General features: G+C 34.5%; 1 protein-coding gene across 1 annotated transcript in view; it reads right to left on the bottom strand.

Moving 5' to 3' along the window:
* Positions 1 to 25826, bottom strand: part of LOC111507040 (uncharacterized) — a 415477-nt gene that overhangs the window by 316244 nt on the left and 73407 nt on the right. The gene's annotated exons all lie outside the window — the stretch shown is intronic.

The raw sequence follows: 25826 nt of genomic DNA, 5'->3' as shown, positions 1-25826 counted from the left end.
CAATGTAATAGCATTCTTAAAGCGGAAAAATGATAGTTTTAGGCCCAAAAAGTCAAAAACTCTCACGTTCTAATAATAGGGGAGTCCAAGCGGGGATTTCGGGATTTACTAAAGCGCGGCAGATTAATATACAGGGAGACACCTTGTACCCGGTTGAGTTCCTCCACCAAATATGAGCCCCATATATAAGACCGCCTGTGAGGGATAAAGGATCAGATTAGTAAAAAAAATGATCATCAGAAATTCTCGAGCGCGTCAGATTAAGGTAGGGTGAGTTAATTACCTGCTAAAAAGTTCATATTCCAGTAATCTGATAATTTGAGAGTGACGTTAAGAAAGAGGAAGGCAGCAAAATTGTAAAAAAATAACATCATTTCTACATTCTCGAGCATTGCAAATTTTTTTTCATTTTGAAGGAAATAATTCAAGGATAAGCCGAAATAACAAAAATTCGTCGATAAAGTTTAATGCGTGCAGCTGTGTTATACCTATATTTTCCTCTCCGAGTTTCTATTCCTCTATTCTCTAGTAATTTTTTCTCTATCTATTACTCTCTCACTCCGTCCCCACTCTGAATTCTGTTGCCATGACGCCATCACAGCTGATCACAGAGACTCGTTCGTGATGACGATGAAGATGGATGTAGCCGTCACTACGTGGTAGGAAATCATAATGAAGAAAAGAGAATTGAAACTTTCTATGTTTTTTATCACTTTTATTTGTAACTAACGTTACTGCAGTTTCGTCCTATAAGGACATTTTCAAATTTATACAATATATAAGCACTTTTTGAAACTTATACAATATATACGTTCGAAAATGTCCTCAGAGGACGAAACTTCAGTAACGCTAGTTACAAATAAAAGTGGCAAACAACATAGAAAGTTTCATTTCTCTTTTCTTCATTTATTAATCAATTGATTATGAAAAATTTTTTTGAGCATTTTCAAAAAATTATTTTCTTATAAATACAAGTATTCTACTTAAAAAACATACACCTACTTACTTGCATGCTATTTCCTGAGCTTTCCAATTAATTAAGTTCAATGAATTGAAAAAAATTTAAAAAAATATTGTTTTTGTCAGATTGAGCGAATCCCTCTAGATAATCGTCAGATTATGAGACAGCACGTCTAAAACATAAAGATGAACCATATATATTTTAATCTGATGCGCTTGAGTATTTCAAAATGAGGAATTTTTTTTTTTCACATTATAATAATGGCTACGAGTTTGTGTCAGATCAAAATTGCCAGATTATTGAATGGGAGCTTTTTTTTGTTGCACTCATCACCACCCTAAAAAATCTGAAGCGCTCGATAATTTTTTTTTCTTTTCACTTTTAACCCTTACGTACAATCACAACCACCCACATCATACAAACGATCAGATTGACATACCGACATTATTAAAAATACGTAAGACGTTGATGCTATCAATATCTGACGCGCTCGAAAATATCCATGCAACAGTATTTTTTTATATATTTAAAAATCTATAGCCGCTTCCCTCACCGCTGAAAAGGTATATATTATATAACATTTTTTTTCTTCTTATCATCCAAGCTTTGCAACCTAATATGTCTCAATGGCGCTTGAGTAAATCCCCATTTTGCATCGTGGGCTCCCTTGCTATAACAAGTCCAGAGGTTTATAAATGAGGCACCAGATGAAAAATATTTGATGATGAAAGTTCAAATTCCAAACACAAAAACGAAAATAGGTCATTCTTTTAGCATTGTTGAAAAAAACATTGACTATTTTAATAAATACGATGCATTATGCCCTTCTGTTATCAATCATCAACTTTTTTTTCTGAAATACTCAAATTATGAATGCATTGCCAATCCAGTTGGTATAAACACATTTGTAAAAATTCCCTCTACAATTGCTGAATTTCTGAACCTCCCAGAACCAAAGGAATATACAGGTCACTGTTTCAGAAGGTCTTCTGCTTCTTTGCTAGCAGAATCAGGAGCAAATATAACGGATATTAAAAGACACGGAGGATGGAAGCCTACAACAGTAGCTGAGGGTTACATCGATGAATCTATTTCTTATAAAAAGGCTATTGCTGAAAGAATAATCCCAACAGCTAGCTCCAGCGTTATAGCATCGTCCTCTTCACTTCAAGAATTAAATGTTAATGCAAAGAGAAATTAAAATTTTTATGTTTTTTACCATTTTTATTCGTAACTAACGTTACTGCAATACAATATTACAATATAAGAGTTTATTGTATAAGTTTGAAAATGTCCATATAGGAGGAAACTGCAGTAACATTAGTTACAAATAAAAGTGGTAAAAAACATAGAAATTTTCATTCCTCTTTTCATTATGATTTCTACCACGTAGTAACGGCTACATCCATCAATTTATTTAAATGTTAAGGCCCATGAAATTATCAACTTAGCTAGTTCAAATATATCACAAGCTTATTCAACATCACAAGGTGTTAATATTTAACTAATTGTACTTTTCATTTTAATGTTCATAATTGATAATAATGTAATTGATGTATATAATACATTTGTAACAGAATGTAATTGTATCTATATCTATTGTACATAATAAAACTTCCTTGAAAATTGAATAATTATGTTTTGTTTATTGTTATTCAGTAGACAAAAATCGTGTTGAAAATACTTTCAATACTACTGTTGAAAATATTTTTAACACGCTACGCGCTATTTTTTACACGCTACATCTTTTAATAGTCTTGACAAACATTAAAAATATCACTTTTATTGACAGTTGTACAAAAATAAATTTAAATATTTCTTGCAATATTTCTCCAGTCGTTAAAAGTTAGCATTATTTTTGTAGTATGTTAAAATAGTACTTTTATATTTCTATAGTTCTTCAGGATTGTTTTGGTGACAGACAATACTTGTAATGAATGTGTAACTCGGTTGGTGAATTGAGATTCGTTGAGAGTTTTACCAGCATTGCGAACCACTGTAAACATCTTTTATTGCACTAAAATATCAGGATGATTATGAAAATTCCATATCCTTGCCTGAATGACGATATCATAAGTAAATTTATAGTTTTGAAAAATCAATGTACATTTCCGATATCCCACATAGAAATCTAATGAAAAATATCACATAAACGCATACTGATGAGTTCAAGTTTATTAAAGCGCATTAATAAAACAGGATGCAGCAGACACATTTACATAGACATGGGCGCCTACTCCATTAATCGTAGAAGAAACTCTGACCAACTTTTTGGCTTTCTCTCCATCACTATACAAAAAAGTGGAAAACTTACGGAGAGAAGAAGAAATCCAATAACTTCAATGACCATTCCATACAAAGATGGATATATTATGCACCGGTCTATTACTTTGTTATCAGCCGAAAAGTTTCACGAAAAAGTTATTTATTAATTGGAAAACGTAGTAACAAATGATATCAGTTGTATGTACAACTGGATATGCAGACAATGATTTTTGTATCACCTACTCTATATCTACAGACACAGTAATTATTACAGAACAAAATTTTCCTTTCTCAGATATAGTGTAGAACAAGTTTGATGAAAAGTTGTAGGAGCATTACGGAAACGAAACTTTTTCTTTTCAGTCAGTTCACAAACGAAACTTTTTCTTTTCAGTCAGTCTACAAATAGAAAAACAGATAATGACTATAAAATAGGAAGAAAAGTAGAAAACAAGTAAGAAACGTAAGTAAAAACATTAAGACATCAGCATGTATATGAAATACATACAATAGCTGTTGTAGATCTCACTAGAAAAGCAGAAATCGTGTAGAATGAGTTTTGATGCAAGGTTGTAGAAGCATTACGTAAACGAAACATTTTCCATTTATTCAGTATGAACTAGAAAGAAAAGTAAGGAAAGTAAGGAAAGTAAGTAAAAAAAATTAAGATATCAGATCAGATATTATAGCTCGAAATTTTCTTTTCCCATTGGAGAAGCAGAAATCGTGCAGAACGAGTTTTTAAATATTCATTGAAAACTCGATGAGTACAAGATTTGAATAGTTGAAAAGAGGAAGTTTCTCAACAAAATTTCAATCTAGCAGTAGGTGTATAAACTAATGCTAATGGTGTATAAACTGACAGAAAAAGTCGAAAAAATCAGCTAGACAGGGATTTGTTTCGTATATAGGAGAAAAATGGAATTATTGAAATTTCTACACAAATAGGTATACCTTTCTTCAACACTGGATGGATATAAATCAGGGGAACATGCACTGAAAAATAAAACAATAATACATATACAGAGCGTTCCATTCAATATGAGCCACCCTGACTAACTTCTGGTAAAATGATTTGTAGGGAAAATAAAAAACACCTCAACCATAGTATAGAGGGGGACACATTTTGACATATTCACATTTAATCTAACTTTTCCTATTGCACCCCCAGAGCATGTCACCAATTTTTTTTAATGGATCACCCTATATTGTTTCGCATTATCAGATGCCCCATGATGAGTATATTTCAACGAAGTATAAAACATATGGTCTGAAGCTTATGGTTCGGGAGCTACAAATTATTTGAATGGAAAATGAACCACCCTGAATGACTTTTGGAACAACGATTTTCAGGAAAAATAGAAAAACAATTCAATAGAAGTATACAGGGGGACACATTTTGCCTTTTTTTTTAAATGGATCAATTGTTTTGTATTATCAGATGTTTCATGTTGAACAGATTTCAACAAAGTAGATTACATTATTGTCTCTCATAGTTTGGAAGCTGAAAATTATTTGAGCTGAAAACGAGGTGTTTTTGTGAAGTATACTTCAAAAAAGTATTATTTTGCATTGTTAACTTTGAATTCGATGTTCTCTTCATTTTGTTTTCTGTCTCATTCTACAATAACGATTACCTACCAGGTAAAGTTACAATTGGTGTTCTGTTTTTGTGAATTTTCGAGAAGTAAGGGTTCATACGCTTCGAGAACGGATTGAAATAGTGAGTTTTTACTACCAGAATGGAAATACTGCTAGAGCTGCTGCTCGTATGTTCAATAATATTCATCCAGGAAGACATGTGCGACACAAATACGTTTCGGAATTATTGAACAAATTTATGGAAACTGGTTCTGTTAAGAATAAAAAGCATAACCGTTCAAGGGTTGTTAACTATGAAACTATTTGTACTGCAGTTTTAGGGCACGTTGAACTAATGGAAAATTCACAATCTCTCACTAAGTTATCTAGAGAATCAGGAACCAGTCGTAGTTTCCAGGATTCTTCATAAGTACAAATTTCATCCATATAAGATTAGACATGAATTGAACGAAGATGATTTCGATAGACGTATCGAGTTTTATGAAAGTCTCACTGAATGGATCAACTCGCATCAGATTGGCGGAAAAGGTCCCATAGAATGGTCACCAAGGTCTCCGGATCTCAAGCCAATAGATTTCTTTCTATGGTGTCATTTGAAATCTTAGGTGTATGAGATAGAATCAACAACATTAGAAAATTTGAGAGAGAATATCATGAGACATTGCAGAGAAATAACTCACAAGATTCTCAACCATGTGAGGGCGGCAATGTAAGTTCGTTTGTACCATTGTATGGAAGAAGATGGAGACGTTTTTGAGCATTTACTGTAGAAAATTTGTTTCTTCTCATTGTCCATCATCAGATTTTGATTCAAGAATTAATAAGAAAAATTTCTTTCGCTGATTTATTGCTTTCATATTTGTCTCTAGAAAGAATATTTCAAAATGTGGCCTTCAATTTAATTATTGACTTTTTTTTATTTTTCCTGCAAATCATTGTTCCAAAAGTTATTCAGGGTGGCTCGTTTTCAACTCAAATAATTTGTAGCTCCCGAACCATAAGTTTCAGACCGTATGTTTTATACTTTGTTGAAATCTGCTCATCATGAAGCATGTGAAACAATATAGGGTGATCCATTGAAAAAAACATCGGTGACATGCTCTAGGGCTACGAAAGGGAAAGTAACATCAAATGTGAATATGTCAAAATGTGTCCCTCTATACAGGGTGTGACATAAATACGTTCGAATATTCAAGTGACGTATTCCTGAGACAATTTTAAGAAAAAAAGTCTATATGAACTTGTATCCGAAAATACTTCGTTTCGGAGATACGGGGTGTTAAAATTGAATTTTTTTGTTCGCTTTTTGAGAATAACTCTTGCAAAAAATAAGTTATTTGCACGAAATTCGGTACCCGGAGTTTTTCTGACGTGGGAAATCATAATTTCGTATTGATTTTCATGTAACATCTAGAGGGCACATTTTATCGAAAATCCTCTTCACAGATGAGGCTAATTTTTCAAGAAATGGTATCATAAACTTCCATAACAACAATATCTGAGCGGAAGATAACCCACATGCGATAACGCAAACTCATTTCCAATACAGATTCTCTTTTAATGTAGGGGTAGGCATAATGGGGGTTTATTTAATTGGGCCCTATTTTCTCCCCTTACCTACATTTTTTGGAACACGAGCTTCCCCAACTTATGGAAGATGTTTCCATTGGTCTCCGAAATCACTCTTGGTTTCTGCACAATGGAGCTCCTGCTCATTTTAGTGTGATAGCAAGAAAGTTTTTAGACGTAACATACCCCCAACGATGGATAGGAAGAGGAGTCTCTGAGCATTGGCCCCCGAGGTCACCGGACCTCAATCCCGTCGATTTTTTCTTTTGGACACACCTAAAATCACTAGTTTATGCTAGCCCCATTGAAGACGAGAAAATGTTGAGGGATCGCATCATAGCTTGCTGCAAAACGATGAGAAACACTCCGGGCACTTTTCAACGGTTGCGGAATTCTTTGATGATGAGAGCAGAAGCTTGTATTACTGTTGGGGGGTCGTTACTTTGAACAGTAGTTGTTAAAGTTGTTTCGTTCAATTTTTATATGTTTATTTTCCTAACAAATAACATAGTACTTCTCCGAATCGTTTTTTTTTACAAACTCCGGAATGTAGCACTTTCTAATTGAATAATTAAACCTAACAAATTTTTTAAATTGGGATTGAATAAGTAGTTCGATAATACTCAGTTTAGAAGAAGTCTGTACGGATATACTGCGTATAAAGTTTGACAAATGACAAAAACCTATCATGTTTTGAAAAATTTCAGCAATCTGTATTTCGAAAACGAATCATTCTTCGTTGAACATTTTAAAGGAAAAAGTTGTTTATTTTGACGAGATCCACCACATACTTAGTTTTTGTAATGTTCTCAGCAACTTCACTTAGCGCCCTAGAAGCTAAGTAATATGCATCGATTGGAAAATTGTAAATATCTCGAAAACGATCACCTCCAGCGTTTTTCCATGAAAAGTACCAAAAGTTTACTGTCAAAAAAGTTAGGGCAATTTGAAATAAATAATCACAGCGTATGCAGCGCCCTTTATATGTTACATAAAAATTAATACGGAATTATGATTTACCACGTCAAAAAAAACCCGGGTACCGAATTTCGTGCAAATAACTTATTTTTTGCGAAAGTTATTTTCAAAAAGCGAACAAAAAAATTCAATTTCAACACCCCGTATCTCCGAAACCAAGCATTTTCGGACACAAGTTCATATAGATTTTTTTTCTTAAAATTGTCTCAAGAATACATCACTTGAATATTTCAACGTACTTATGATACACCCTGTATAGTATTGTTGACGTGTTTTTTATTTTTCCTGAAAGTCATTGTACCAAAAGTTATTCAGGGTGACTCGTTTTGAATGGAAAACACTGTATATTTCAACCATTTGAACCGCTAACAGTGAACCATCAAATATTGGCAATGGTGTAAAACCTCTACAAATTGGAAAATGAAAAAAAAAATAATCTTCATAATACATTCCTCCACGAAGCCCGTACAATTCCCTAAGGAACGCCTATGTATGCATCTCAAATAGATTTGCATGGATAATTATTGTCTGCGAGTATTGTTTTGTCATTGTGAAGATCACAAAGTAACACCTGGGCAGACGACTTTCTACACCAGCATTGTTCGTTTTTCGAAAAAACTGATAGTGGGTGATTTCTACTTAACTATGTCATCATGATATTATTATGAGGGCGTTCTGTGTTTTCTTTCCGGAGAATTATAGATTTCAATAGATAATTATAGAGGCCGTTCTTCTGAGAATGGCGGAAAATATAAATTCGGCGAGGTGATCATAAATAATATGGGATAATTTAGGTTTTTGAACTACAAAGAAAACATCCGACGAATTATTTTTACGAACCCGCAGGAAATAATTGTAAAAACAATGGAACCCTGAATTTTATAGCTTATCATTCCATGCTCTGTTAGAGTAAACAAATTTGAAAAAATGTTGAGAAAACTCCTACAGAATGAAGTGTACTATAATCTCCAAAAGTTTCTACTATCGAGTGAAGAAATGTAAAAGAAAACTGATATTTTTTTAGAATATTACTCAGTTTTAATATAATGTTCTTGCTAAATTTCGTATGATCAAACGAAAAATAAAAAACACCTTTTTTTCTTATGCTCTTATAGCTAAACTTATCATTTTCAACTTCAAGAGGAAATTTAATCTTCCTCTTGAAGATGATCACTTGGTGATCGAAACACGTGTCGTGCTGTTAAAAATAACGATTTGGTGAAAAAACTCCAGTAATATTCATTACTAAACCAAAAGCTCCAAACAGTGCATCATAAGTAAATTATGTATATTCATGAATGTACGAGGGTGGCCTGAAAAGTTTTCGACCTAACAAAATACAAGAAATTTGCCCATATTTTTTAATTTGTCTATATATTCTCCTTTCAACTCTACACTCTTCTCCCAGCGATGCTCCCATTTCTGTAATCCATACAGTTAGTACTCGACGATTTTTTTGGAAAATAATTGTCCACGAACGTGTTTGCCTCTTTATTTGACCAAAATCTCTGTTCAGCGAACGCAATTTTCGAATGAGAAAACAAAAAGAAGTCGCTTGGGGCTAGATCTAGTGAGTAAGGTGGATGATGAAGCAGTTCAAACCGCAATTCGTGAATTTTTGCCATGGCAACCGTGTGAGACGGTGCGTTATTTAGGTGAAACAGGATTTACTTTCTCTGCAAATGTGGCCGTTTTTCTGCAAGTTTTGCCTTTAGCTTATCAAGTAATGACGCGTAGTATGCTCCTATGGTGATTTTTTCTTTCTGAAAATAATTGATTGAAATAACTCCATGACTAGGCCAAAAAACAGTCGCCATCACGTCCCCAGCCGAAAAAACGATTTTGTTTTTTTTGAAGCCAGTTCACCTTTTGCAATCTACTGTTTGGACTGTATTTTTTTATTCTGGCTTATAATGGTATCGAAATTCCAACAGTGATTAATCGGCATCGGCCTCTAACGTGAGCAAATGCGGCACCCAACGCGCGAACAGCTTTCTCATGTCTGCATTTTTATTTAATATGTGACAAACACATTTTTTTGAAATGTTCATTACCTCTGCTATCTCTCTCACTTTAATTAGGCAGTCTTATAGCCCATTTGATGAATTTTGGCGATGTTTTCGTCAGTTTTTGGACGTCTTGAACGGTCGTCGTCTCCCAAACTCTTACGGTCACGTATAAATTCAGCTGGTAAATTATGTTGCAGAGTCCACATACACAGAATTCAACTCATCTTTGATTTGCGCAAGCGTGTTGCCTCTCAAAAACAAATATTCAATGACAGGACCAGACAATGAGAGTGCTTTATTGTCGACATACTCTGTTTTGTACGTGTTCATGAAAACACTCACATCAACTCACTGATAAATGACAATACTAAGTTATACTGAGTTAAAATATAATGTGCATACCTTATTTTTTTATATCTTTCAGAGGCTATATAACGCACATGTAGCAATCTTGCGATTATTTCTTCAGTGAGGCTATTGTTTATTTGTTCAGCTCCCAAGCACTACTCACATTAGCACTTTGTATTCAAGATTGTGATTTTTGATAAATAAACATATATTATTATTTTTTTATATCGAAGTATGTGCTGGTAAGGCCCTATCCCCCAAAGCCCTGATACATTCCGGAGGGCGTGCCAGCATTATAAACCAACGACTACTCCCCACACTGTGGGGTAAGTGATCATTGGGTTCGAGAATCATGTGCCTGAGCAAGTGCAGTGTGCGAAGAATGACACCCTTCTGCATCTGTCCGGCTGAGATTTCTACCTTAGTGCGGCAGTCCGGTATGGGTTAAAGATTCGAGAGTAGAGAGGGCATTATTCCACCAAGGACTCCAATAATCAGAACAATCATCTTGTCAGAGTGATGTGGATAGATTCTGCGGATTTCGAAGAGAAAATCTCGATATTTTATCTGTTTCTCCTCATTCTTTTCGGACGATATTCGACTCGCCAGGAGCTGAAAACTCCAAAACAAATGCATTGACTTATCCTTGTGTTTCCTCAGAAGTGAGGTGGTCACTGCGGCTTTTATATGAGCTTTTTGCTGAACGGGTTCCAACTCTGTGACAGAGTTGTGGTCACCTCGTTCAGTGTCGAAAACTAAAACGAGTTCATCAGCTGCTCGGGCAGCTGCCTTAAAGAAATGCTTCAATTCCTGCTCTCTCATGGTCACATACCATACAGAGAAGGGGATTCGAACTCCTGACAACTTTATTGGCTAGATCCAGTGCCATTATGTCATGTATATACTCCAAACTCAAAAGTCCATGGCCTCCCTGTTGTCGAGGAAAGTACAACCGTGCAACGGACGATTTGGGCTGCAAACTACTAAAGAGATGCATCATATTTCGGGTCTTTACGTTGGGTTGACACAGCTCCTATCGAATTCACTTCACTACTCCAAACTAGTAGAATAAGATTGGAATGGCAAGCATATTTATTGCAGCAACTTTGTTCTTCCGTGACATTTCCGATTATCAGATCTGTCGAAGTTTGTGCTGATACTTGCCGCAGAGAGAGTTCTCCACTGCTGTTACCTCTTGTGAGTGGCGTTGTTTCACCCCGAGGTAAGTATACGTCTCTCCCGCATCCAAATGGTGTAGGATGCTTCCATCAACGAGCTGCACATTCTCTCCGTAGTCCCCACATCGACCTCTTCGGAGATGTACCATTGCACATTCGTCTATCCCAAATTTCATACCGATAGCATGCGTGTACTCTTCCACCACCCTCAAGGGCTGAGGCATAAAGTATAGAGTATTTCTGAGCGCAACGGATAATGGCAATACTGAAATGCAGAAGAGAAGGGGACTGAGGAAATCACCCTGAAACACACCCCTTATTATTATTTTTATTATTATTATTATTATTATTATCATTATCAACTTTGGTGAGCCAACAGACATGAACAACAAAATTAACTAGCTTTCATTCACGAGTGCTGCTATATTCACTTCGAAATCGGATTTCTAATCGTTTCGAATCGTTTTCAAGAAACTACGAGATCACTCTCGTAGTTTCTTGAAAAATTAAACTTGTCTTATCTTATCTTCTACATAGGGTGTTCCTCCGTTCGGGCCTTTGTTTACGATTATTTTCATAGACGAAGGTTTCATACATGCAGGTGTGCCGCATTGAAATCGATCGAATCCCAGGCACTTTGCTGCACACTGATGAGGAATAATACCTCAAAGCCGGTCTGTAGGTGACCTACTTGAATAATATCAGCACAGACCTACTGCTGGATGAACGAGAAACATCTGCGAGACTAACTATTGAACTATCTAAAATTATTGAAGTATGACAAAAAAAAAGAAAAAGTAGAAAAAAAATTGATAGAAATGGATCCAGCAACTGATTTCAAAAACATGAATTGATGAAAATTACATTCTTTACGGCATCAAGTAGATCTCTGTATAAATGTGACAACATGAAGAAAGAGCTCAAATTGTTTTTTTTGAAATTGCGATAACCTCTGATGGAAGTAAATTATACATCATGCCACCATATACAAAGTCTATATATTTTATAAGCTCATCTCGCTTCTATTCATTCATAAAAAGTAACATGTTTATAAGCTGCTTACATTTCAAGAACACATTATCACAGGAATATATGACGGCTAGGATGCACTGTACAGAGAGTTTTGGCTTGTTAATTATATTTTTGTACTATTTTCATTATCATTATTATGTTTTCCGATAAAAAATTCCGTTAGTGATTGATTAACTTTTTAAATTTCGCCTCGTTTCATTTCTGTAATCAGTGACAACAAACTTCTTGAAACTGTGAAACTCATTCAGAATTAATTGTTTCATGCAGATAATGGGTCAATATCATCATGAACATTATCATTACGTCGATGGAAACACTGGATTCCGTACTTATAAAAATATATACACAATTAATCGCTCTAAAATCAGAGTAGATGCCGAAATATTACATATTCCTGGCACATCCACCATTTTATCGAGTCATGAAATCGATGACCTAGAAGAAAAATTGGTTTATTCTTAAAACGATCAGTCTGAACTCCCAGTTTTTAATGAAGCCTTCATTGTGAGCATTCATTTTCTGTGAATCAATCGTGATGACCTTAGATCATTCTTATACTATATATGTTTTCGTCTCATTTTATTTAGCCAGAATTTCTCCCCAATGGTTTCGATGGAACGAAGAGGTTCAACAAAGCTTTAATTCAGGAATTTATTTTGCTTTTCATACAGCAGAGACCTTGCTCTTCCCGTTAGAAACGAAATTATATATCGATTTTGAGCTAGAATCATTGTATGTTAGGTAAAATTCTGTCTTCATAATTTAGCATTACATGTTCTAGGAGGAAATGTTCATACCACTTATTATTATTTGTGAAATTTCTAGCTGCTACGTTTGAATTTTTTCGGGGTGTTATAAAAAAAAATCTGTTCAAAATCTGTTTTTCCGTTAATCAGCTGTCGCCCCATACGAACGATAACTCTCAGAAGTCGAGAAACTTGTGCGAACTAAGGACTAATGAGGTCTTACCTTTTAACGTGTGATTCCTAACACAAAATTGAAAATTCCTGATAGCTAGAAAATGTTGGTTTTTCATTTGTAGATAATGAATTCCAATTTTTTTAACAAATTTAACAAGGTAGTATCATTATAAAAACACAGTTTGTATGCCGTTTTTGATCACATACTTTCAAGCAGTAGTTAAAGCTATCCGATGTTCTCGTGCTTTACCCTGTAAGTACAGTTAATTTGGAAGAAATCATTTTTCGAGAAGAGCATAATGTAATTTCTAGGTATTTTTCAATTGAAACCCGCTTCGAAGAGAACATAAATTGGTGAATGCGCCTGGAATACTTAACTTCATCAGCTGATCTACTGAACCTTCTTTTCTCTATAAATGAGCGATGCATTATTCATAGATACGAAAACCAGTGGTACCATCGACATGATTATTATGGGAAAAACAATTATATTAATATTGACTTTTGTTATCTTGAATTGTTATCTTCAAATATTAAACTCTTATTGAGTTTTAGAGTTCCAAAAATTACATTGCCAGTGATTGAAAACAAAAACGAGTCAATGATATAAAAGCACATCAATCAGTAACGAAACCTCATAAAGAAAAATGAATTAAAAAAATGATGATAATAATAATAAAAATAAACGTTCAGAAGATATAGTTCACAAACCAAAACTCTCTGTACAAACTATCAAAGGCTCTATATTCCCATAATAACTTGTTTTTTCTGTTAACCAGTTTAATTGATATTCTCAAAGATAAATGTTTATACTCATTTACTAAAAGATTTACATTAGTTTAATTTCAATAGAGTCATTTGAGATCGATTATCTATATGATATCGAAAATTCGTTTCTGTAATCCATTTCAAAATAAGATAAGGAATGACACAAATATATTTTGGAAAAGAAATCACTCAAGTTTCCTGTCACGATTTATTGCAAACATTTCATTATTCTGTAGAGTAGGGAGGGTGAGTGTAGGCCCACATCACTTACGTCACATGTGACCCACTGTACATTCTTCCGTGGAGTTGTCCTCCTAGGTCATCGTCCATCCTGTCCTTTCCAGGAAGGTGAACAGGTCACTAGGAGCAGTCTCCTTTATATCGGTAGGTGTAGGCCAAGACTCGCCGAACACATCCGATCGTCAATAAAACTTTGGACACTCGCATAAGACATGCCTGACAGTTTCATCTTCCTGTTCACTCATCGTGTATAGAGGTGTGTCCATTAGCCCCATAATATGGGGGTGTGTTAGTCAGAAATCCTACTATTTATACTATCTGGTCATCGGCAGATATTTCTTCAGCGCCAGCTTCCGAGGGACGCCCAGGGTGATCCTGGCAAAGATTGTATTTTTTGATTCCATCGTATCTCTTTAGGGATTGCGCATGGGTGTGACATTTGGCTACTTCCGCAATTGTCGAAGTCATCAAATGGAAGGTGTCACTGGGTCCTAAAATTCTTAGTCCACCCGCTTCTTTGGCTAAAAAGTCGACAATGCGATTACCTTCAATCCTGTCGTGTCCTTTAACCCACCTCACGAAAATGTTATTATCTACCGAGGCTTTGGCTAAATCTTGGTAGCACTTTAGTACTAGCTCATAGGGCTTGTCTACTATCAATGCAGATTGTTATGTTTTTATCAGAAATTCCTTTCCTGGTTATTTTTTTGTGGCGATTGAGACACCAGCCAGTTCTTTTTGAACCACTTTTTCCCATTTCCCAATCAATCCTTAGGCTTAGTGACCTAGAGTACACTCCACATTCTGAGCCTTCTTTGGCTTTTTAGTCGTCTGTATATATGTGTATTGCATTTGTAGCATCTGACTCTGTGTTCTGTTTTATTTGTATTTTGTAGGGTTTATTGAACACAAACCTGAGTTCAATCGCATCACTGACTGCCTGAACCAGAGGTTGCGCAGTAAGCGCGTCTCGCCATAGGCTTAGCCTCAATTGACCCATTCCTACTTCGAGGTTAACGCAACGTTCTTAACGTACAGGTCCAGAGGGATCAGACCAGTAGCATTTTATTATTATTCAATAATCTAAAAAAATTACTTTTTCTTACCTGTAAAGTTAGACATATTCATACACATATCATTAACGACAAGAAGGATTGCCACAAAAAGAAAGTTGGTCATACTAATGACCAACTTAATGACAAGGAACACGTTTCACACATTCGGTTTCGTACACCAGATAATTTCAGTTTATCTCAACATGCCTTAGAGAACGGCTACAGAAAAATTGGGAAATGTTTGATATGACACTAAAAATCGAAAAATGTGGAATCCGATCTATAAACGGCAATAAAGATTCCGTTGTTCACCTTCTTGCGTAATGATTAGAAATGAAAATTAGGTAAATATCAGGTACATAACAGGTTTTTTCAATTTTACGTATAATCTCTCTCCAGAAACAATGAATACAGATTTGTTAGAGATTGCTGAAATATTAAAATACATTTTAATTATAATTATTTTGAGGTTTTTTCCAAGTAATAATACGAATATTTCTGGAGTTTTTTCCCAACACCGAATCGTTATTTTCAACACCTCGACACGTGTTTCGATCACCAAGTGATCATCTTCAAACAGGAAGATCAAAACTAAGAACTAGTGCGAGCTAATCCTATTTATGCTATAAAGGTAACCCATACAGGTAAACCATCCATGCGGACCAACCATACAGGTATACCAACCTAAATTAATTTTACAATTTTGCCTTATCTATTATTTTACAATATATGTTTATATAAAACATTTTCAGCTATATAAAATTAATTTCACAATATTGCCTATCCAAATTTATTTTTGCAATGTGTCTTTATGTAGTAATCAGTAAATCCAACAACATTATTTTATTTTATTTTAACAAGCTATATAGTATGCTCTTTGGTGTAGGTCCGTCATCGTCAACACTATCGATATTGAGGATATATCATTTCGCTCAGGAGTCTTTTGGATAAATAATATTGTTGAACATCTAGAATAGTTGGATGATCAGGATCAAAATTGTGTCCATATACTTTTTCATGTTCAACGATAAACGATGGGGGCTATTTAGTCTCTCATGTGTTCTGAAACTCGTGTTTAAAGATACCGTCCGGTTTGACCAACATATCATTTGTGACAGCTGTACAGTACAGTATATTGAATTGTATGTCTAGTGGTGTTTTTGTTTTTTGTTACGAGAAAGAATGCTTTACAACTGTATTTTCATTTGAAAGGGCCACTTTGATTTGTTCAGTACTGAGTAGCATTCCAAGTTTATCAGAATAATTTTCTGCATATATTTTTGCGATCTTTGGGTTTCATCCCTGCATTTTGGGAAGAGGAACTTCTTCCTTCAATTATTTTCCTAATAAGGGCTCTAGGATAATTATTTTTCACTAGGTGATTATCAATTAATTGGAGATGTTTGTTATGGAATTCAGAATTGGAAATGGTAATTGCTCTTGATTTCAAATTCCTTATAATGTTGATTTTCCTGTGAAAGTTGTGTTTTGAAAAATAATTAAGGAGTCTCTAAGAAAAAGTAGGTTTGTGATATCAGTCTACTTTTAAAATTCGTTTTGGATCTTCAATCATTTCCGTATTCAGAAATGCAAATGAATTGTTATTTTCCATTTAAGTTCAGGATGAAATATTTCATTCATTTTTTGTAATGGTAGTAACGTCAACATTGTGATTATATTTATGGGTCATAAGAATCCAAACTCCTTCATAACTCATCAAAAAAATCATATGAGAACGGACAGAAATTTGAGAAATGAAAAATTTTTTGTTCGAGCATTCATGTTTGTATAATCTATTGACAGTGTACAATGCACTTTTAAAAATTTTTGAATCGCTTCCATATATTATTGAATTAACACCAGAATTGATTGATGTGTTCCGAATTAATGACCTCAAAATCTCCAAAACAAATGTCACTAGTATATCTGAATTATACAGTGAACTCAAAATTCCAAGTTCAAGTTAACGATAATCCCATTTAGTGTACAATTTATTTTTGTGGATTCTTCTGAAACATATATTTTATAAAACAAACATTCAGACATCTAGAGCGACTGCAGCCAAAATGTTGATTTTGGCGCATTAACAGAACATGTTAATTCAGATGAATATGGAATGAATTTCAAAAACCCATATAATTGATTTAGAGAAATCATTACAACTGAAATAATATTTTTAGAAATGATACATATCAACCACGAGGAACAAACCAATGAAAAATCAGGTATTGAAAATTTTGTCAAAATTTACACATGATGAAGACAATAAAAGATCGAGTAGTATTCAGAATTGTATTACTTGACATTGTCAGTGAAAATACCAGTTTTACTTTATTCGCTCATCCTGTAAAAGAGTGACGTAGGCCAGCCTAGAGGCATTGCCCCCTGAACGAGCCGACCTTGGGCCAATTCACTTACACCTACCCACTCACAACGACCACGGATTTTAAATAAACGAAAGTGACTATCGTCACATAAACATGCATGGATATATCCGTTTTGCCGTGTTTTCTTTCGCTTTTTACATACATTTTCCTATAAGGTAAGGTATGTTGTAGATATTCGATACTTAACGGTATAAAGATAATAATGATAGTATTCTCTATTGTTGGATTGGATTAAACAAACCAGATTATTCAATGTTAATATTGCAGCGAATCGATTTAATTTTTGGGTGGAAACATTTCATATAGTAATTTTAAAAACATCCAACTTGAATTGTATTTTTATTCAATCCAGTGTGATGCATTTTTATTGCCAATAGCACTAGTTTACACCCAATTTATGACTGTAAGGCCAAAGGCAGCCCTTTGTTAATTTTTGGTCCCTAAATGCGAAAATGACAGTAAAACATTTCTAACACGTAAGATTTTTGAGTTATGATTTTTTTCACAAAAATTTAATGAATACTACATTCCAAATTTGCTTTTTCCTGGAATTGAGGAAATTGTTTAAAATCTGCAAACACAGCGTCTAAAACAAGTTTGAAAGCCGTTCTGATCCATAATGGTAACAAAAGACCCTCTATTCCTCTTGCACGAAAGTATGTCACTTACTCTAATTGCAATAAGTTATAATACGTATAAGTGGCAAATATGTGGTAACCCAAAAATCATAGGACTATTCTAGATCTTCAGGGTGGATTTACGAAGTTTTGCTGCTGTCTTTGCCTTTGAAACAGTAGGGCAACACAGAGCCATTATCAAGTAAAATAATGGCTTCCGAGAGATAAATGTATTCCAGGTTAAGCTAACGTGAAAAATATACCTCTTGTTAATCCCAAAAACGTTTTGTTACCTCCATTACACATTAAACTGGGGTTAATGAAAAATTTTGTGAAAGCATTAGACAAAGAAGGTGATGCGTTTAAATATTTTAAACATTTTTTTCCAAAATTGAGTGATGCAAAGCTCAAGAAAGGCATATTTGTTGGACCACAAATTAGAAAACTACTAAGTGATCAACAGTTTGATTAACAAATAAGTAATGTTGAATTAGCTGCATGGAGTTCTTTCAAAATAATTGTTTCGGCGATTTTAGGGAACAAGAAAGTAGAAAATTACGAAATACTTGTAGAAGAACTACCTGAAAACTACTGAAGAATGTGATGTCGCATGTCTCTCAAAATCCATTTCTTGCACTCCCATTTGAATTTTTTCCCAGAAAATTTGGGTGCTGTCAGTGACGAACAAGGGGAAAAGTTCCACCAAGACATACTGACAATGGAGCAATGCAGCAATGACAGAAAATGCAGCAATGATGGGGATTATTGTTAGTTCCTTATTAGGGAAAACGATGAAACATATAAGTAAACGAAAGTCAATATTTGCAAAAGGATTATGCACAAAAGATTTCATTTGAATGTTTTTTCATGTGTATTGTAAATAAAGTCTGTTATCTTTGAAATATATTGTTTTTTTCTTGTGTTGATCTTATATTTCCCTATAATATGTGAACATTTTTGTATAAAATAAAAACAACTATAACTCAAAATCTTTACGTGATGGAAACATTTTGATGTTGAAGTCGCAGACAGGATGCTTTAAACTCTCATGTACAGCCATTATAACATTAGTCGCAATTTTTTATTCTTATTTGTTGGTTAGTGTAATTATCATTCGTAATAATTGGGGGAGGTGGGGAAATGGCGTTCACTGCTTTTTATCGAGAAAAAGTGAATAAAAAAAATTGTTTTTCCGTTAATCAGCTTTCGCCCCCATACGAACGACAATTCTCAGAAGTTGAGAAATTTGTGCGAGCTAAGGACTAACGAGGTCTTACCTTTTAAGGTGTGATTCCTAACATGGTTGCAGAATCATCCCAGCTTCAACCAGATAAATTCTCTTGAGAAAAATATCTGGTCGAGGCAGGAATGGAACCCACAATCTTTCGATCGTGAGTCGGGCTCACTACCACCGCGGCCAATTCCACAACGACGCGATATGTCAACAGTGTGCGCTACTCTGCTTTAGTGCGAAGAATAACGAGCGGCGACAGTTAAATAATCCAACAAAAGAGTGTCTGTATTATGCAAAATGAGTTGTACTAAGTTTCGATCTAACAGTGTGCTGATAAAAGATCAATCGAAAGTTACGCATATTTAAGTTTATTTACACAATGTACATCAATTACGTTAGTTTTGTATGCTTGTTATGCAGTTTTAGATTCAAATATAGTATTTAAATTTTATAGGTTTAAAATAAACAAACAGTACATTGTGGCTGTTACTTCAATTCACTGTTATTTCAGATGCCTCGTCAGAGGACAAGAATCACTCAAAATGCTTCCTGGTCCATAGAAGTAATGGATGAAGCTTTAGAGGCGGCGCGTAATGGTACCAGTATCCGAAGAGCCTGCAAAAAAATACGGTGTTCCTTAAAGTTCAATTAGAGATCGATTGCGAACTGGAATTTGCACAGCTTCTAAATTAGGACGCTCTGCGACATTTAAACCAGAGCCAGAAAAGGAAACTGCAACACAGGTTTTTCTTTTGACGAAACTATTTTATAAGGTGTAACAAATCAAACTAAAACACTTGGTAAATGAATACGCTGAAAGGAATAAAATCAACCATAGGTTCAATAGAGTTGTAAAACTCGCTGCCGACTGGATGTATGGTTTTCTTAAAAGAAGCCCGAATTAAAGCTTGAGGAAACCAGAAGCAACGAGTGTGAACAAAGTTGCAGCTTTTAAGTTGAAGTTGGCCGATTTTTCTCAAACCTTGAATCTTTAATGAAACGTTATAAATATCTCCCTGCAAGGATTTTTAATAACGACGAGACAGGAATTTCTACAGTACAAAATACTTTCAATATACTTGCCCAAAAAGGCAAAATACAGGATGATTTTGTAACCAGTTGGGAGCGCGGTAAAAATCATACCATGTGCTGTGCAATTAGCGCATCTGAAAAATTCATCCCGCCAATATTCATCTATTCAAGACAACGCATTACACCCTTACTGGAACGTGGAGGTCCCCCTGGTTCTGTTTATAGATGTAACAACTCACACTGGACGACCGAATGACTCAAACATTTTAAGACAACAGTTCATGCGTCCAATGAAGATCCAGTCTTCTTGTACCGGACAACCCTAGTAGCCACACTTCCCTCAATAGCCACCAACAGCTACCAGAATTCATATGCTCTCATTACCGCCTCACACCTCGCACAGTATGCAGCCGCTAGACGTAATGGTATTTGGGCCAGTGAAAACAGCGTTAAAGAGAGGAATGGATGTTTTTATGAAATATAGGCAGTATCAGCAAACTATACCGTATGACTTGACATCACTTTTCTACAAAGCTTATGTACGTATGGCCACAGTAGAGAGAGCAGTAAAGGGCTATGAAGTGATGGGAATCTATCCTATTGATCCAAATATCTTTACTGATGAACATTTCTTGGCGACTGATACTTTGAGAGATCCTAAAGTTCCAGAGGAAGCTCATGCAGCACAAGAAAGAAACAAAACATCTCCAGTTCCAGTTGCTCAAGATGAAACTAATGAAACTCCGCCTGCTTTGAATGTGAAGGAAAATTCATATATATTATTCACGGAAGTTATGCCACTTCTTGAGGTATCAACTTGTGAGAAAACGCCTTCAAGACAAAAGCAAAACTCTGGGATTCTTACTTCAACATCTTTTGAGGAAATGTTTGAGGAAAAAGAAAGGCAACGTGCCAATAAAATCACGAAATTACCAAAGACATCTGCACAAACTAAGAAACGTGAAAAGCTGCAAGCGATACCGAAAAAGCAGCCGTTAGGCAAAAGTTATGTTTAGAAGACTATTCATCCTCCGATGAAAGCATATACGTAAATAATCTGTTATATGATGAAATTGGCCGATACTAGATGAAAATCCATAACTAACGTATTCAAAAAACACTAAATTGTGAGATTATCACTAAGAAGTTTCACAAAAACCTAACACTTGTTTCGCCATAAAATGGCTTCTTCGGAATCGTCTTCATTTCCCGCCCGTTTTTTTAAAACTGTTCAGTGAAAATCTCACAATAGTATTTTTTGAATACGTTAATAATCTATGATGATGAATTTGGTAAGAACGGGGAGATGTGATACAGGTACACAATGTTTGGAAAATGGGTGAATTAGGAATGTAGTGGTTGCTCAAAATCGAAACAATATGTTTACGACTTCTGTCTTTACTCTTAAAGACACGCCCGAAGAAGCCATTGTATGGCGAAACACGTGTGCATTTTCATAAAACGCACAATAAAATGTTTTTTGAATACATCAAAAAATTATTGTTCATTCACTACCCACTAAGTTAATATTCATATTACATGAGTTGTAATATTTTTTGTTGAAGTGACCGAATCATACGGAACCGGAAATGAATCACATAAATTCATTATTACGAATTGGAAACTCAAATTTCCACTTCACTCTCAAAATTACGACTTCAAACTCAAAATTTCGACTTTAATCTAAAAGTTTCGACTTCAAACTCGAAATTACGGTTCTATACTTGAAATTTCGACTTTAATCTGAAAATTTCGAACTTCAAATTACAAGTTTCAATTTTAATTTCGAAATTTCGACGATGAACTCGGATTTACGACTTTAAACTCGAAATTTCAAATCTAAACTCAAAAATTCGACTATAAACTCAAAATAACTTCAAATTCAAAATTTCTACTTGAAACTCGGAATTACGACTTCGAACTCAAAATTTTGACTTTAGTATAGAAAATTCGACTTCAAACTCAAAATTAACGCTCCAAACTCGAAATTTTGACTTTAATCTCAAAGTCCAACTTCAAACCCGAAATGTCGAAATTAAAGTCAAAATTCCGAGTTTAAAATCGTCATTTCGAAATTGAGGCGAAATTTCGAATTTTACAGTCGTAATTTCTCAGAAACAATCAATAAAAATATTTGGTCCGGGTATCGCATGTGCAAGCTAAACCTCTCTTTTTTAATTAAAAGCTTTCATTTAACTTGACTTGTATGTATGTTAACACATCTTGCAAGTTCAATTTGACCCACTTCCCGGTATCCGATTGACCTGAAATTTTGCATGCTGGTCCAGAACAGATGACAATGCATGGTAATCATTAACGTGACCTGAAATTTTGCATACGCATTCGTTTATGATAGGCAGTTGGTAGGCCCACCATGAAATAGATGCCACATCCCGGGTTGGCTTGAATGAAAAATATATATTTTCTCTGAAAAGAAGACAATAAATGGTGTGGTAAGTTGTTAAAACCCATATTTATTTGCATCGTAAAGAAATATTAGACTGTTCGAAATTAACTGGGACTCGACCATGTAATAATGACGCCATCAATGAAATAAATAGACTAAGAAATATAACAAGCTAATTCTTCTATATCGGAGGAGTTGGTACCTACCTACTTCTCTCTGTTTAAAAATCTGTTTTTCCGTTAACCCCATACGAATGACATCTCTCAGAAGTTGAGAAACTTGTGCGAGTTAAGGACCAACGAGGTATTACCTTTTAACGTGTGATTCCTAACACGGTTGCAGAATCATCCCAGCTTCAACCAGATAAATTCTCTCGAGAAAAATCTCTGGTCGAGGCAGGAATCGAACCCACAGTCTTCCGATCGTGAGCACTACCACCGCAGCCAATTCCACAATTCCACAATTCTATAGAATATAGTTTATCATAATAATAGTTTTCACTTTAAGGACTCTCCGTTTTATAGATGAAATTTCGCATTGATCGATAACTATCGATTGAAACTAAAAAATATAAAATAAAATAATGATAAAAAACTTTTAAAACAAGCTTTCATTTAAGTGCCCTAAAAAGATGGAAATAAAATTTTAAATCACATTAACCACATCAATTTATGACTTTACAGAATTGAATTAATAATAAAAGCTTGTCGCGATGCCTAGAAGAAATCTCTAACTAATCAGTCAGATGAAATTTAAATTAAGAAACATTCTGACAGATCAACTAGGTACTGCAATGAATTCCGAACCCGATGAATCCTATTTGTGCAAAAAAGTTATTCAAGGTTAAAGTTCCCCATTTTAAGCATTCACGGCACTTTTATTTCATTGCAAACATGAATTGCTTACAAGTTTAGTAGGTGCCTACCTAATTAGTGATTGAAATTTTGTAATTACAAAATTTCAATCACTGATTGAAATTATGGCGACAAGCTTTTATTATAATTTCAATTCTGTAAAGTCATAAATGAAAGTGGTTGATGTGATTTAAAATTTTATTTTGATTTTTTTAGGGCACTTAAATAAAAGCTTGTTTTAAAAGTTATTTATCATTATTTTATTTACTTGTATTTTCTCCGCTCAAATGGAACTATAATTATTGCTGCTACTAATATGGAATATAATGAAAATTATATATTGTATATATGTATTCATCTGTGCATTCAGCCCTCGTATATATTTGGTCTGTCTCAAGGGTCAGTAAATGTAAAATCCACTCTCTTGGTACATTGAAATTTACACAATTTTCATAGGATATAATATTTTTAAATTAATCATTGAATAATTTTAATTTCATTCTTATGAAAAATAATGCACTAAAAATTGCTTGAAAAAAGAATTTCATAAAGACTAACAAAATTGTATTTCAAAATCAGGGATAGCGAGTAGTATACTGTAATGAATCTGAAGCCGGCCCTGACCGATGTCCCAGTCAGCAAACGCATGACGCATCGCGAAATAGCGCGAAAGGTCCGGATGGGTCCCAAAATCCGTAGAGGGATCCGGAACGTTCGTTGACGATATAAAAACGTGGCTCTCCGTCCCGAAGAGTTGTCTGTACTTAGAAAGTGAATCGTGCGTTTAAGGAAAATAATCTAATTGTGAAGATAAATTAAGCATTAGTTACTAAATGTTGTACATAAATTAGTTGTGATAGTGAAATATTGTTAAAAATAAATTTGATTAAGACAGTTAATTCATTAATTCGTTACAATACCTACTAATATTTTTCTTATTCTTCATTACCAGGAACATCAAATAATTGATTAATCATCAGCAACAATCGTTTTATTCTAGAACTCAATGAAATTATGAAACAACAAAAATTAATTGGCTCTCCGGGGCGAAACGCTTGATTCCAGTGACACATTTGCTTTTTCAGCTGCAGGAAAACCCGGAAAAACCTGCAGCTCCACATTATCTAAAGATCTTGATGTGCCGATGTCCTATCTCTCATAGAATAAATTGTAGGGTGTCTCAAGAGGCTCCAATAAATATCGCCAGAATATTTAGTAACACAACTATCGTCAAACTCAAACCAGTCCGTTTCGTCTTTGACCAATGCATAATAATGACCAGATTCAACGCCAGAACCACAGTAAACAATTATTGCATGAAGACTATAATAGTAGTCTGCTAGATTGACGTGTTCATTTATTTCGAACCTTCGTAAGAGTTTGGTGCTTCCATCAGAGGTTGAGTCATGTTTGAAGATCATCAGTGTTATTAGATTGACAGTGTTATTAGATGATTCAACAATAAGCTTTGCACAGACTGGTTATCAGTCATATTAGGAAACGCTAGTTGAATTCCAGAAAATCACATACGTTTTTGCTACCACTTGAACATGTACTACAAAGTAAACAAGTGAGTTTTTTCCAGCAAAAGATCTACAAATACAAGACGAGATAAACTGTACGGAATCATTCAATCCAGAGCAGTCAGGAGTATTGATTCTCCTATTTTCCTCCTCACGAAGACTATTCAACAAGAAACCCAAGAGTTTGGAACGATCCTCTTGTTGTCCTAACGAGTATCTAGTGGACTTCAAAGACTCCAGGAAATCAGTTGGTGGAAAAGATGATACATTCTCACGAATCTGCCTCTGCATGAACAGGTGTTTGAGTTTGGTGAATAAGTAGGAAACATTCTCCTTTTCGTTCATCATTAACACCTCGTTCTTGAAATTCTTCGTCCTGAACAACACTTTAATAATGATGGTGAAATTTATGTTGAAACATTTTTTTAAATATAGAAGAAATTTTCAATTTATTATTGATATTCATGATTTAAGATCTTTAGTAATATATTGCAATATCTAGCTACAATTCTTGAGTTTACTAGTAACTATATTAAAGCCACATTGAAAGTTTTCCATTAATATTTTATTTACATGAATTTCAATAATAGGCAGTACCCCCCAATCATTACAGTTGTCACAAAATACTGTAATTGATGTTTCACATCTGTCAGGCGTTCAGTGATAAGACATGATTACTCAAAACGAGTACCATTTTATTCCCATTTCACTGATTACTATGCGATTTGAACGTAATGAAATAAGTTTTTGTTAATAAGTTAACGACGGGGTAATCGAATGATAACATCGTGCAAATGGTTATTATCTCAAAAATAGAAATAATGAAAAATTTCCGATTATCAATCGC

This window comes from Leptinotarsa decemlineata, unplaced genomic scaffold, assembly GCF_025532065.1.
Source record: "Leptinotarsa decemlineata unplaced genomic scaffold, Ldec_3_MD MMD2_tig00001064_RagTag_RagTag, whole genome shotgun sequence".
NCBI classification, from domain to species: domain Eukaryota; kingdom Metazoa; phylum Arthropoda; class Insecta; order Coleoptera; family Chrysomelidae; genus Leptinotarsa; species Leptinotarsa decemlineata.
The sequence above is the reverse complement of the archived record's forward strand: the minus strand, read 5'-3'. Positions and strand labels throughout refer to the sequence as shown.